Consider the following 16,603-nt stretch of genomic DNA (forward strand, 5'->3'; position numbering starts at 1 on the left):
TGAGTGAGGATACCAGTAAGGTTTTATTTTGAATGCCTGTGCTCCAGGCTTGAGGGGAATCTGGTGATCCAAACTCCTGTTTGGTGGCAGTTGAGTAGGCTCTTGGAAGACCTCTGGAAACTGATCCAATAGTGCTGTAATTGATCCTGGTATTTCTTCTGTAGTCACCTTGCCTACCTGTGCTCAAGTAGCACAACACCTCCTCTTGGCTTGCAAAAATCCTCTGAGGTCCTTCCTCCTGACCAACTCCATTGTTGCATTATTCACTGCTCCATGTAAGGTGACAGCCTCTCCTTGGTGGAACATGGATATTTTAAGTTGGTGAAAATCAAAAGTGATAGGGCTATAGTTACACATCCAGTCTACCCCTAGGATGAGATCCCAGTCCCCTAATTCCATAATCCTGAGGTCAAAACTGAACCTATAATTCTGGACGTTCCATAGGACCTGTGGGCACTGAGCTCCACTGGTCACCAAACTCCTATCTCCTATGGTGACTGTGAATGGTTTAACATGCTCAAATGGAATTTTTAGTGCAGACACAAGTCTGTGGTGGATGTAACTATCACTGCTCCCTGTATCTACCAAGATTTTTACATTTTCCCCTGCTAATTGCCCTTGCAATAGGATTGTGTTTCGCCTGAGAGAATCTGAGAGTGCATTGAGAGATACCTTTACTGATTCCCCTAGATTTCCAGTCAGTTCATCCTGCTCCCCTAATTCATCTTGAAATTCTGTATCCTCCTCCTCTTCATACAACATGAAATTCAAGTGCTTCATCCTACACTGATGTCCAACTCCAAACTTTTCTCCACATTTAAAACATAAACCATTATTCCTTCTATACTGCACTTCCTGTGGGGATAACCTCTTAAATTCAGGTTTCTAAGCCTCTGGTCTTGGTGTGTTGTTCTGAGGTAATTTATAAGTGCTGACTCCACCATTCATAGCTGTAGGATGCTTGTACATTCCAAACCTTGGTTCAGCCATTACTTTGTTACCCTCCTTTCCTGTCCTCCCTTGCAATTTGAGGGCCTGTTCTTGCAGATGAGCTATATCTATGACTCTAGAGAGGGTGTTTGGTTTGAGCATTCGCACTATAGGCTTAATTTTCCCCCCCTAAGGCTACTGGTAAAGCTGGAAATGAAATATTCTTCGCTCAGGTAGGGGTTTTGGATCAGCATCAGTGTTTTCAGTTCTTCAAACTTCTCCTGATAAGCCTTCATTGTACTTGTCTGCTGCAATTTGTTGAATTCCTCCACAATGTCCCTACAACAGGTCCCCTTGAACCTCTGACAAAGCAGTTCCTCAAATTCTCTCCATGACAACCGCGGTTTCTCCAACTTAACTCCCTAAAACCACATATCAGCCTTCCCTTCCAAAAACATCTCCACTACCAGTAGCTTATGGTCTTCCTGGATTCTATGCAACATGAAGTATTTGTTGCATTTCCTGATCCACTCACGTGGATTCTCTCCACTGAACATGTGCAATTCAAGCTTAGGAAGGGAGTGGCCAGAGAGCTTACCCAAGAATTCACAGTCCTTCGCCTCAGTATCTGTTTCCAGATCTAACCTCTGATGACTAGGTGGTGTTGGCAGTAATGGTGTTCAATCTCTCCCCATTTTAGCCTCATCACCTGTACTCTTTTCCTTGATCAACAGTGTCTTCATTATCGAACTGAGTGCTTCGAACTTCTGCTCCATTCCAATCACAATCGAATCCATACGTTGATCTCTTCCAGTCATTTCTTCTTTTACTTGTTGCTGGATACTTCTGACATCCTCCATTACTTCCTGCAGCTTCTGTTCTTGCTTCTTGAGATGATCTTACAGAATTTTGAATCGAGTGTTTTTTGCCATTTGGATTTCAGTAGCTGGCCAAGGATCGGTCAGCTCTGATACCAATTTGTCAGGCCCTCAACAATATGGTGAAAGAGAGGTTGAGAGCAGCAGACGTGGAGGAGGTTTGAATGAAGAAGAAATAAGAGGGAAAGGCAGAAGGGGAAGGAGAGAGAGAGAAAAAAAGAGAGAATTGGGAGGGAATCAATGGAATTACTTTTCTTGTCCCCAAATCCATTACACTGCCTTAGATTTATACCCATCCAATGATGAATCAAGATCGTATTGGTACAGAAATGGAAATGAACTAACTAACTACTTCAGCAGCCGGTTATAACTAACTTTTAATAAATTTGGCTCCAAACGCCAATTTACACTAATGCCCCTCTAACTTCTGATCCAATTGCAATTGAGTCCCTATTCCTGACAGCCACATAGTTCCGCACTCTACCTCTGGCTCTGCACCCATTATCCATTTTCAAGGTCAGTTTCTCCTTTTTTTTATTTCTTTATTTCTAGTTTTGTTTATAATCCTTTTGATTATCTTGTAGCTGGTTCTATTATTCTGGTCGATGCAAAATTCCATACAGCTCTGCCTTTTCGTCCATTCTTCCATTTTCAGTTGATGTTTATTTAACCATGATTTGCGTTGTTAAATTTGCTGAATCTTTTGTATTTCTTTATTCTCAGTTGCGTATCGTGGGTTAATTTTCGCCATTACTTCCAGATTTGTTTGTTTAGAGAGACGTATTGTGAGAATTAGGTTAGGGTTTCGATCAGGGTTAGGGTTAGGGTTTATTATTGAAGCTCCAATTTCTGTATAACTTGAAGAGATGGACTCAGAAGGTAGTGAGATTAAGAGAACCCAAGAGGAGAGGAAGAAGATGGAGCAAGACCTGGCTTCCCTCACGTCGGTTACGTTTGATACTGACTTGTACAGCGCTGACCGTTTCGAGGGCTATGAGAGGTCAATTCCGGTGAATGACGGTGACGACACAGCGGACGGTCCTGATAACGAGATAGCTCGGAAGCTGAATTCTTATACTGCTCCAAAAGAGTTTTTCAAGGATGCTCCGAGGCCCGGGAATGAGGATGACCTCGGGTTTAAGCAGCCGAGCAGAATTATTGACCGGGAGGATGATTATAGGAAGAGGAGGTTGAACCGGGTGATATCTCCGGAGAGGGTTGACCCTTTCCTGGATAAAACCCCAGGGCCGGACATGAGGTCGTATGCTGATGTCATGAAGGAGGAGGCTTTGAAGAGGCAGAAGGATGATGTGCTGAAAGCAATAGCGAAGAAGAAGGAGGAAGAAGCAGTTAAGCCAGTAAGCAAAGAGAAGGAAGCGGAGAAACCCAAGAAGAGAAATCGGTGGGATCAGTCGCAGGATGACACTAGTGCAAAGAAAGCTAAGGGAGGTTCTGATTGGGATTTGCCGGATTCAACTCCTGGAATTGGGAGTGGTAGGTGGGATGCGACTCCAACACCCGGGAGGATTGGGGATGCGACTCCTTCTGTGAGGAAGAATAGGTGGGATGAGACTCCAACCCCTGGGAGATTGGCTGATTCGGATGTCACCCCTGCTGGGGGAGTTACTCCTGGTGCTACCCCTGCTGGGATGACTTGGGATGCAACTCCAAAGCTGGCTGGGCTAGCGACCCCTACACCTAAAAGGCAGAGATCAAGGTGGGATGAGACTCCTGCTACTATGGGTAGTGCAACACCGATGTCCAATGCTACCCCTGCTGCGGCAGCAACCCCTGGTGTGACCCCCTTTGGAGGAGCTGATCTTGCTACGCCAACTCCAAGTGCTATTAATCTGCGGGGTGCAATTACGCCAGAGCAGTATAATTTGCTGAGGTGGGAGAAGGATATTGAGGACAGGAATCGTCCATTGACCGATGAAGAGTTGGATGCTATGTTTCCCCAGGAGGGCTACAAAATTTTGGAGCCCCCAGCTTCCTATGTCCCAATTAGAACTCCTGCTAGGAAGCTTCTTGCCACCCCAACGCCGATTGGCACACCTCTGTATAATATCCCTGAAGAAAATCGAGGTCAGCAGTTTGATGTGCCGAAAGAGATGCCTGGTGGACTGCCTTTCATGAAGCCTGAAGACTATCAATATTTTGGTGCACTGTTGAATGAAGAAAACGAAGAGGAATTGTCTCTGGAAGAGCAGAAAGAACGAAAGATAATGAAACTACTGCTCAAGGTTAAGAATGGCACGCCACCTCAGAGGAAAACAGCTCTGCGGCAGTTAACTGATAAGGCCAGAGAGTTTGGTGCTGGGCCACTGTTCAATCGGATTCTTCCGTTGCTCATGCAACCGACATTGGAGGACCAAGAAAGACATTTACTGGTGAAGGTCATTGATAGGGTGCTTTACAAATTGGATGAGTTGGTGCGTCCATATGTGCACAAAATTCTTGTGGTGATCGAGCCGTTGCTGATTGATGAGGATTATTATGCCCGTGTAGAAGGTAGGGAAATTATCTCCAATCTCAGCAAGGCTGCTGGGTTGGCAACCATGATTGCTGCAATGCGCCCTGATATTGACAATATCGATGAGTATGTAAGAAACACTACTGCAAGAGCATTCAGTGTTGTTGCCTCTGCACTTGGAATTCCTGCTTTGTTACCTTTTCTGAAGGCAGTGTGTCAGAGTAAGAAGTCTTGGCAAGCCCGTCACACAGGTATCAAAATTGTTCAGCAGATTGCTATTTTGATTGGTTGTGCTGTTCTTCCACACTTGAGGTCTCTTGTAGAAATCATAGAACATGGTCTTAATGATGAGAATCAGAAGGTTAGAACTATCACAGCTCTTTCCCTTGCTGCTCTTGCTGAGGCAGCTGCCCCATATGGTATTGAGAGCTTCGATTCAGTGCTGAAGCCTCTCTGGAAGGGTATTAGATCTCACCGAGGGAAGGTTTTGGCAGCCTTTTTGAAAGCCATTGGTTTCATCATCCCTCTCATGGATGCTATATATGCTAGTTACTATACCAAGGAAGTGATGCATATACTGATCCGTGAGTTTCAGTCGCCTGATGAAGAAATGAAGAAAATTGTTTTAAAAGTTGTGAAGCAGTGTGTGAGCACTGAAGGTGTTGAGCCAGACTACATCAGGAATGACATTCTCCCTGAGTTCTTCCGCAACTTCTGGGTGAGAAGAATGGCTTTGGACCGCAGAAATTACAGGCAACTTGTTGATACTACTGTTGAGATAGCAAACAAAGTTGGGGTTGCTGATATAGTGGGTAGGATTGTTGAAGATCTCAAGGATGAGAGTGAACCTTATAGGAGGATGGTCATGGAGACAATTGAAAAGGTGGTTGCAAATCTGGGCGCGTCTGATATTGATGCTCGCTTAGAAGAGCTGTTGATTGATGGGATTCTCTACGCGTTCCAAGAGCAAACCAGTGATGATGCAAATGTGATGTTGAATGGTTTTGGAGCTGTTGTTAATGCTCTTGGGCAGAGAGTGAAGCCTTACCTTCCGCAAATATGTGGGACTATTAAATGGCGTTTAAATAATAAGAGTGCAAAGGTCAGACAACAAGCTGCAGATCTTATATCAAGGATTGCTGTGGTGATGAAGCAGTGTGGAGAAGAACAACTCATGGGCCATCTTGGTGTCGTTTTGTATGAGTATTTGGGGGAAGAGTACCCAGAAGTTCTGGGATCAATATTGGGTGCTCTGAAAGCTATTGTTAATGTCATTGGTATGACTAAAATGACTCCTCCAATAAAGGATTTACTTCCTCGCTTGACTCCAATTTTGAAAAATCGTCATGAGAAAGTCCAGGAGAACTGCATTGATCTTGTTGGTCGAATTGCTGACCGCGGAGCAGAATTTGTTCCTGCCAGAGAATGGATGAGGATTTGTTTTGAGCTTCTTGAGATGCTGAAAGCCCACAAAAAGGGTATTCGTCGAGCAACAGTCAACACTTTTGGGTATATTGCAAAAGCTATTGGTCCACAAGACGTCCTTGCAACACTGTTGAATAATCTCAAAGTTCAGGAACGTCAGAACCGTGTCTGCACAACTGTCGCAATTGCTATAGTTGCTGAAACTTGTTCTCCCTTTACAGTTTTACCTGCGCTGATGAATGAATATCGTGTACCTGAGCTTAATGTTCAGAATGGTGTTCTGAAGTCCTTGTCTTTCCTCTTTGAGTATATTGGTGAAATGGGTAAGGACTATATCTATGCAGTTACTCCATTGCTGGAGGATGCTCTCATGGATAGAGACTTGGTCCACCGGCAAACTGCTGCTTCAGCAGTGAAGCACATGGCTTTAGGAGTTGCTGGACTTGGGTGTGAGGATGCTTTGATTCATTTAATGAATTATGTCTGGCCAAATATTTTTGAGACATCACCACATGTTATTAATGCGGTTATGGAAGCCATTGAAGGAATGAGGCTGGCTCTTGGAGCAGCAATCGTTCTTAATTACTGTCTTCAGGGGCTATTTCATCCAGCAAGGAAGGTGAGAGAGGTGTACTGGAAAATCTACAATTCACTGTATATTGGTGCTCAGGATGCCCTTGTGGCTGCTTATCCGATGCTGGATGATGAAGAAAACAATGTATACAGTAGGCCTGAGTTGGTGATGTTTGTATGAGGCTGGATCGTGTTTTAGATGAAGCTAGGGAAGGTCCAGTGGGTTAAAATATGTAAGAGTGGCTAGCTGTTGCTTTTCGAGCTGCTGCTGGTTTTCTTTATATGCTCTAATAAGAGTTGTCTTGCGTTCTTGTAATTCTCTTGAATTCAGCAGTTAGATTTGAAAAAAATGTTCGTTGAGACTTCAACTATTAGAATGCTTAATCTGTTCTTGTGTGTTTTAATGGTGCGAATTTTCTTTTTACCTAGCATAAATTTGTACTGCTGTTTTTTCTTGCCGACTTCTGCTAATGATGCATATGCTGCTCGTAGACTGTTTCTATTTTTTTTTTTTTTTATATACTTTGTTTCCCTGTTTTTCAGCTTTTGGTACGTACTAGGAGGAAAACACCGCGATGTGCAGTGTAATTGTTAGGCTCGATAAAAAATGCCCAGTTATTCAAATATAGATATTAAGTATGAAAAGTTACATAAAGCTATAGTAATATCTTTGCGATTTTGTAATTTTATTAAGCAATGAAAATAAGTAATTTGTTAAAAAAATGCAAGACAATATAATAAGAAGATTACTGAGATCATTATGATGTTCCTTGTTTCTACATACAATGTAAGATGTTCCTTGTTTGTGCGTAAAATGTGAGATGCAACATGTTTTTGCATACAATGAAAATAGAACAAACAAAAAAGACAGATATAATCGAGGCGGAGCAAAGTCTTCTGAACGAGATCTAAAATTGATACGAAGTTGAGACCAAACATAGTTCAGCCTTTGCCACAAAAGTTGCCTAAGGAATAACCACACACAGATGTACACAATTCGTAGATATAGCAATAATCCTTTCAAAAAGTTCTAAGCAATCTGTCAAATCTAGAATGGCAAATCAAGAAGGCAAAAAGTATGAAGTTCGAGTTGTACAAAAGTTGAATAGTATGAATTCAGCTTAATCTTGTTTTCTTGGTGGAGTAGCTGTCCATATTTTAAGAGTCATCTCCTTCCACATTATCTGTACCATCGAACTTTTTAGCGAGTCAAAGGCAAACTTTTGAAGAACCATTGGCTTCTGCTGCAGTTACGAGTTTTCCTGCAATTTGCTTCTAGGAAAAGACAAATGTGTATTACAAGTTCAATTGAGTGTTCATGGACTTGGAGTCGTGCTCCATAATCTTAGCTTCATGGCTAAGTGACAGAGTCATTTTTTAACAAAAAGTTACCCATTTCATGTCAAAGTAAATCATATCCACTCTCCAAGTGTATAATACTAATTCAAAATTGCAAACTGACATTCAAAGGTTCTACTTTGTTGTGTTCTTGGGGAGTAATGGAGTAATTTAATCTTAGAAACCTCATTAACTCTGGCCACAATCCAGTAGCTAATATTTCCCCAAGTGCTGGTTGGTAACATTTGCTCATAGAGCAGAAATTATTGTATATGAGACAAAAAATAAAGGGAATGCTGCCATTGCCAAGCAGGCAATGCAGATTTACTTTTATTTAAAAGCTTAATATTGCTCAAAGCAGCAGTTGTTGCAGATTCAAGCCTCTCTCACATGGCAATGTCCAATCAGCAGGCATTTATTGGAGTACAAAAGCAACAAAATGTTTGTTAATATGCTAATGTTTTGTAATTTTTAACTTAATTGTTTACCTTAAAAGATAAGCAGCTGAATAGTACATGTATTATATGGCAGGTTAGAATACATCAGGAATTGTAGTTGATTACACATCCATTTAGACTGGACTTTTTGCATGATATCTGGCAAAAAAAATAAAAAAATATTGATTTATCAACTATCCCTTTACCTAGTCTTTGATGCTCAAACTAAACTGCAACTAATAGTCAAATGCCACAATTAATTGCATGAAACTTTGATTTTTACCTAGCTATATTTCAATTTCATGAACTTATTTTGGTCTACAAGTTTTCTGATGATTTCATATTGGAACCAACATAGCTACAGCCAAAACGAAAATTCCTAAGAAGTTCAACTCCCAAAATTTACATCTAAGCATAAAGTAACAAATTATATTCAAAACAGGTAAAAAAAAAAAAAAAGCTAGCAAGATAAGAAAATAATGCTAGAAAAACTAACCTATATGTAGGAGGAGCAACTGACGGCTGAACTGAAGCACAACTAAAATTCCCAAAACAAAATGATGCTGCAAAAGTTATTGACGTTTAAGATATGAGTTCAAGTTTTAGAAAAGGTAATAAAATTTGAAAGTTGTTTTAAAAAAAAAATGTTGACATTGGTACTCTTGAGAACATATAATGTTAGTTCAGACCTCACTGTAAGTTGTTAGTGTTACAGAATCAATACCACTTTATACCACTTCAAAATTATTTCCTCATAACCATTATTTCATCTGCAATTTTATTCTTTGTATACCAGTGAAAAATACAAAGGCAGAGACATGAACAAGAACCAAGAAATTGATGATTTCAGTTATTTTGAAAAAGGTTATTATCACTTTACCTCCTTAAACTATATCACTACTATCAGTTTACCCCCTAATATTATCTTTTAGTCACTTTACCCCTATAAGTAATTCAGCTCAATATGTTAAGAAATTTTGGACAAAAATACCCTTTTATTTTATAGCATTACTACATTGTTATTATAACTTTATTCATTTAGATTATAGTGATACAATCACTTTAGTTTCTAACATTATTTTCTAGGCATTTTACCTCATCGTTAATCTAACTAGTATGGTCAAAAAATTTTAAATATATTTACCCTTTTTTATATATATAATTAAAAATAAAAAATTTAGAATGGTTATTCTTTTTGTTTTTTACTTTAAGAGATCGAAAAACATAAAAATAAACGATTTTCTCAAATTTCTTTTTTTCACATTTATTAATACTAGGAAAAGAAAAAGAGAAAGGAAAAAAGGAGACGAAAAGTTAGATTTTGCAAAATAAATAAATAAATAAATAAATAAAAGTCTAACATTATCGTATTACTTTAAGATTGTCGAGATTAGAATTGGAATTTGGTGGTAAACAAAAAAGTGAAATAATTTTAAAATAATAAAAGTATTTAATTCTTTTTTATTTGTAATTTTTAAAAAAAGAATTGAGCTCCCTCTCCCCCTCCCCCTCTCCATCTTTCTATTTTTTTCAATATTAATAAAATTGCCAAGAAGATAGAATTAATATTTTGACTTTTTTCTTGATACTAAAAAGGAGAAGAGTCACTATAAATTTTTTATTATTTTTATTATGCAAAGAGGAGGGTATTTTCTTCTAAAGTTTTTTAAGTTGTTAAGTTGGTTTAATGGTAGGATAAATTGCTTAAAAAATAACTTTATGGGATAAATTGATAATGAAACTATATTTTATGGGAGTAAAGTAATAATAATTTTAAGGGTTAAAAATGTCTTTTCACTTTAATTAACAAACTCCGTTAAGTTTGACCGTTAGTCTTGGGGGTAAAGTGACTAAAAGATAACATTAAGGGGGAAATTGATAGTAACACCAAACGTTAAGGGGTTCAAGTGATAATAACCCTTTTGAAAAACCCAAGCAACAACTAAACAGGAGTTGAGAAAATTGAGCATTCATTGTCAAGAAACCGTCAAAAATTCCTTGCCTTCTAGTAAGGACCATTCTCAACAAATCTATGATGTGTGACAGACTTATATAGTATCAATGTTAGTTGAATTCCACAAATTTTTTGAAATTGCTAGCTTTATAAGTATTTAAACATCCTAACAACATAGAGCTCTAATCAAAGATACCCATAAAAGAAACTAAAGTGCATTCAACATCACTAACCTTCTTCCATTTCTACATCCTCAGCCTTATGAAACCAGCATATAACCAAAATCATCACTTTACTCAATCAATTTACATGGGTTTTACAGTAAGACCAGGGGCATAGAGAAACTTAGCAAAACAAATCATCATAGAGATACTTAGTAGAACAACCAATAGGCACTGACAAAGAGAGAAACAAGAAGAAAGCAAATAATAAGCAAGTGTAAAGTGAAAGGCAATCAAAGATATTCATCTTAAAAATTGGTCTTAAATTTTGTATCAGCGTTGCTCCTATTTAATATTCACAAAAATTACATGAATTACTGAATTTTTTGCTACTACTTGTTTAATCAAACTTTTGATATCTATTCTATTCCCATTAAAAAAATATTGATCCAAATCCAACAAAGTAGGCCCCAAGATGGAATTTCACCCACATGGCCAAAAATTGTTGCCCAAAAAGTATAAAATAGTTGGCAGCAAAAAGACAAAAAATGTCAAAATCATTACCAACTAACTAAAACAATTTAAGAGAAATAGCCAATCCATACCCTTTTACTCTGAATTTCTTGATTGTAAAGAGTTGCTGGCAATATCAAAAGGAAATAAAACTTTCCAAGAATATGAAAAAACAAGTTAAACTATTTCACCTAATGAAAAAATCATAAGTTCCGATGCAAGGGTAAACCATAGAAAAAAAGGAAGAAACTTTTGAGAGCTAAAAAAAAGAGATTATATGAACAATCATGAAAAAATGGTTCATTTCTCTAATTCTTAAAAATACATGGAACCAAAAAGAATGCTTTTTGTGAGCTACGAATTCAACAAACATTTTTGGAAGAAAACACACGAAATGATTAAAAAGAAAAACCTGCCATCAGTTGCTGTTTTTCCTTCTTTTTTCCAAAGCTTCTCTAGCCTTTTATGTTTTTTCCCCTTCTTTTTTAATTTCATATTTTTTCCTTCTCTAGCCTATTTTTTTTTCTTTCTCAAGGGTCGTGGCCAAATTTCATCTAACCATCAAGTACAAACCTTACCATACACCACCAAAAGGTCAGGGACAAATATTAAAACTATCAGCTTTTAAAAGTTTTGTAGAAAAAAGATTGTTTTCGAAGTTTCTAATCTCCTTTTCAATGATTCACATGAACCAAAACCATATGAGAAGGAAAAGAGAACACAAGGATGGAATGGCAGTATGTGTGTGGAAATCAACTGTTAAGCATTATCAGCTAATCAAAGAAATGGAGCACTAATAATCTAGAGACAAACCTTTGTAGAAAAGCCCCTCAATCAAGTCCTTTAGCAGGGGATTCATCCCATTAGGGATATACAAGGGGTTATTAACAATCTGCGAAAAGTGCAAATCTCTAATTACAATTGACTATAGAAACCAGTAAATGAACAAGGCACAAAAAGAATAACAAGCATTCCTGTTCTTTACAGGACATTTTTACGTGAGGAGGCAATGGGAATACATTATCATGTGTATGAACCCAACTACCGACATGTCAGCAACTTTGGTATGATAGGTTGAACCTAATTATACCCAAAATCATGATCAGACATTCTGGAAATTCTTCAACAACCACACAACAAAAATAACCTTTTTCAAATTCTGTCTTTCTGGTGATAACTGGGCATGATGTACAAGATGAAAAAGCTATAGTCAATTTAGTGAGACAGAGCTCTTATAGAGAGGAATATACAACAACATCCAGATGTCAGTGTGCAGGCATAGAGACATAGTTCTTCTACCAAGTAAGGATCCATCTTAATGAAAAAATATTGCGAAAACTGCAGTTCATTACCTTAACAACCTGATTAACACTAAAATCACCAATCTTCACAATCCCAGAAGCAGCTACCAAGAGATTATCAGTTGTAATATCACCATGCACTACATTCTATGAAATTGGAAAGAAATTAGTCCAAAACATTAGAACATTTTAATGTTAAGCAAATGATATAGAAGACAAAAGCTTAGGTTAAGTTGAATATGTGAGGACCCGAATTTTCTTACTTTTATTTTATATTATATTATTGACTTATTTAAATGTTTATCTACCCGTTTTCTCCAAATAATTTATTTCCAACCATTTTAAATCCATTTACATGGAACAAGGTCTCAATTATATTTTTAAAACGCCCCGTTGGCAAATTTAATTTTTCGAAGCCTCGTTTAGTAAGGAATAACGAGTACACGTGTTTTGAGGTGATATCCGATCCGAGAGTGCAATTATCTTGGAGAATAAAAGGTGATCAATAATGGACTAAGAAGAGTTAATTGAGGGATTAGATGTGATTGAGTTGAATAAAGCTTTTAAATTGCACGTGCGTCGATAGTTTCTCGAAAGTCGCATCGTGCGACAAATTGGAGACTTGAGGAATCAAAATATGTGAGGACTCATGTTTTTATTTTTAAAATAGTTATTTTTATAATTATTTACCAGAATAATAGTTAATTATATTATCGTTATGCGAATTGCTTTTTAATTTTGCCTTATCGCGACCGAATCGAAAGTTCGCATTTTCGCACGTGCGACTAATTGAAGGACTTTAGAAATTTATTTTTGACTACTAAGAGTGAATAATTATAGTGTTAAAGGAAGTACATTGGAGGTTTAGTGCACAAGTGAAACAAACCCGAGAGAAAGCGGACACGAAACGCGTGCGCGCGAACACTATTCCTAGTTGACTTTTGAAGGAATTTGGCCACAAATCACTCAAGCTTCTCCAAGAAGCTTCATTCATCAGCACACACTCTCTCTCCTCACCATCTTGCTCAGCCGAAACCCTCCAAGGAAGAAGAAGAAAAACTCTCTTCATTCCACTTCACTTTGAGCCACCATTTCACTCCAAATTCTTCATACAATCTTCACACCACTTGGAGAGCAACTCTAGCTTGGAACAGGACACCTTCTTGCCAGTTTTCTTGGAGCTTTTGGTGCCAAAAATTTCTGGTTTCTCTCAAAGTTAGGAGGTAACCATCCAACACCATCCAATCTTTCATTCTTGGCTTTAATGAGTTCTATCCTTGGCTTTGAAACTTGTAGCTTCATTATTGTTGCTATTACTTGGATTGGATTGGTTGAAGTGGGTTCTATGAATTCCCACCTTGGTTGTATGGGCTGATATGATGATATAATGCTTGGTTTGAGTTTTTTAGGTGTTGTTTAAGATGATTATGGATAGAGAATTGAAGGAAAGATCGAAGGAAATTGCGTATGAATGTTGGGCCGAATCTGTCCTGTTTTGCCGTGCTTTTATTTCAAAATTTTATGGGTTGTTTTGCTGTGAAATTGATGTATATATGTTGTATATGGTGTGTAGAAAGTTTCTACCAAAAATCGTTTGAATTGGTTGAGCAAAACATGAAATTTTGAAATTTAATCAAATCTGGAAACTGTGTTCGGACAGGTTGAATAGTGTCCCTTTGATCGAACATATCTTTTTGTACAGATATCAAAATCGAGTGCCATTTGTGGCATTTGAAACTAGACATTTTAAGCTTTCCAACGGTATAAAATATGCCATCTAGTTCAAACTGAGTGATCCGTAGTGATTCACCAAAGTTTCCTGTTCTGTTCTGCTGTTCTGTTCGAATGGCAGTGAGAAGCTGCGATTTTTCGCTTGAATTCGAACTACCTATGAACTGATTATCAAAACGACTTCTTTTGATGAAATGTAGCCTTATGATTCTAGTTTCCAATGCCATCAATCATTCTCAATTCCAAGTTGTATTGAGTGAGATATGGTTCAATTCCCAAAACTGCGACAAAACTGGAAAACCCTTCTTTTTGGCAGGCCGACTGGTTTGGTTGCTTGTGAGAGGTTTTATTTTGAAATTTTGATGTCAACCAACTATCAATTGCTTATGAAATATTTCTTGGACCTTGGTTTCACAAATGAACCAAAATGGGACTGATTTCATGGTGCAAAGTGTTTGAAAAGGGAAAGAAAACAAGAAGACAGATTTGCTTTGGGAAATTTCTTGAACTTTGGTAGTTTTGTTAACTACCTTCCCATACAAGTTTTTACATGAAATGTGATAGAGTAATAGCCCTCATATGGTAGAGTTTAATGGTACCAATTTGGTGTTATTATAAGACCATTTCAATACCCAAATGATGTGCCAAAGTTGTTCTTCAAACCTGGAAAATTTACTGAACTGTCTTCGATTTTGGCCAACTTTGAGCTGCTATATTTTGGCACTAAAAACTCTGAATTTAGTTCTGCTTGTGGCGTTTAGAAATTTGTTTAGAAATCTTATTGTATTACAAATTTCAGAGGCTAGTTCATTTCCTGTGAATTTTGCCGAATTTCCAAAGTTTGCCGAAAAACATGATCGAAACTGTCTTGTATGCTCAAGTCAGCCACTTTGAGCTGAAATTTGAATGTCTTCCGTTTGGAATCTTGGAAAGGTGTCTTTTGGGAACTTTTAGTACTTTGAATCAAGATTCCAACGGTATAAGTTTTCCAATTTTGGACCTACTGAGTGCAAGTTCTGATTTTTCTAAATTGACATACAAAACTGAAATTTTTCCGACTCGATGGGAAATGAGTTTTTGGAAACTCTTCCCTATTTTGATATTGATTGACCATTTTAAACTTGATTTCATGAAGGAAATCAGTTTTTCTTGTGTTAATAAAACCTCACTTTTGAACCTTTATTTTGAGTGGTTAAGGTTATTTGTTTGAGGTATTGACTAGCCTAAATGAGTGTAACTTCTGTATTGATAAATACATGGTTGTGAGTGAGAATACTTGTTAATTGTCCAGGCGCTCAAGGAGCTCTGTAAGAGAATCTCGAAGCGGACGCCTAACGACTTACTTGCTCGTTCACTCACTTTTATCTTGACTTGGTGAGTGTCAAGTGTGTGAAAAATTGTTACGTGCTTAAGTGTTATTATTGATTGAGTATTTTGAATATACCGAGTCGAGTGTGTACTTTATCGCACTCGTTCTCGTTTAAGTGAAGTGAAATTGAATTGCTTGAAGTGAATTGTCAAGTGTATCAAGTGAAGTGTTGAAATGGTTAAATATGCTATGGTTGCATATGTCGTTAGAGTGAATCTTCTCGACTCCTAGTGATAATAATGGGGGACGCCCAAATCTCATCGGCCGGCCGACCTTGCGACTCGAGCCGGCATGGGGTTGGTCGAGAAGATTGGTGAGCCATGGAAAAAGTGTATAAGTTTGATCTATTGGAGAGATCTCGCTTGGCATATTCAAGTAGTATCGCCTTATATAAAAGAAGTGCGGGCCCGAAGCAGGGGGAGTAACGGTGAACAGAGAACGTGTAAGTGAAGTTCTACGGATTATAACCTACCCGATTGACGGAGTGTCAACTCGTGGAGGTACTGGATCGGGCAAGTGGAAAATAGCTCCTGAGAGCTCCCGTATCCTTATCAAGTGGGTTTTATTGTTAAATTGTGAACTACTTGAATGTTATAGTTTTCATTCTTGTTTAAATGATATTGTTATTTGAACTACGTGTTTTGCATGTTTTCTTGGTCTCACGAACATTAGCTTACCCCGTTAGATTTGTTTTCCTTAGCAGGAGCAGAAATGGAAGGAATTATGGAGAAGCCAACTTGATGGCTCTTTTGGTTGGGATTTTGATTGTAATTGTTAAGACAACTTTTGGAGGTTGTATACTTTGAAAAATTGATGTATTTTGAAAACTGTGATGTAAGATTGAACGTTTGTGTATGGAAGCGACTTTCTTTATATTTTTTACTTTTATTATTTAGTTATTTACCTTAAGCTTGGATTGGAATTGTATCGAGTCCTGGCGAGAGTTGGGCAGGTGTCCTGCCGATACCCTTGGATTTGCTCTTGGGGGAAATGGGGGCGTCACAGTTGGTATCAGAGTTTAAACTTCAGATCTCTGTAGTGTATCTTAGGCTTGAAGTTTAGGATGCCGGATTGTGGGAATGGTTCAAAATTTAAGTAACCATTAGTAGGGATGAAAATTAGAATCTAGATTTGAATTAATGGATAATTAGGAGTCTCGATCTTGTAAGAGATATGTAGAATAGTACGAGATGATCAAATCTAGTTTATTTAGTGTACTTGGACCTATCTAAGTTTTTAACTTTAAATGTAAGTTATGGAAGGTAGTGGTGGTATTGAGCCGTCTTGGGGGCGCCTTCCGGTGGGCTATTGTCGAGAAGGGCCTAGGGGAGATCGTTGGAGGTATAACCCAACTCGCCGAACTAGGACTCCATATGATTTCCATAGGACTCACTTGTACCCAAATAACGTGGTGTTAGCGGTAAGCGATGATCAGAGGCGATTGTCTGAGGAAACTAGAGTAGTTTGAGAGGATAATCAAGGACTGAGGGCAATTGTGGATGCCCAGACTACTAGAATTC

At 38.0% G+C, this 16,603-nt stretch overlaps 1 pseudogene; it reads left to right on the top strand.

Annotated features, from left to right (window-relative positions):
• Nucleotides 1-2,170: 2,170 nt before the first annotated feature.
• On the top strand, nt 2,171-6,683 carry LOC113732703 (uncharacterized; annotated as a pseudogene).
• Nucleotides 6,684-16,603: the final 9,920 nt, after the last annotated feature.

Source organism: Coffea arabica, chromosome 2e, assembly GCF_036785885.1.
Source record: "Coffea arabica cultivar ET-39 chromosome 2e, Coffea Arabica ET-39 HiFi, whole genome shotgun sequence".
Classification (NCBI taxonomy): Eukaryota; Viridiplantae; Streptophyta; class Magnoliopsida; order Gentianales; family Rubiaceae; genus Coffea; species Coffea arabica.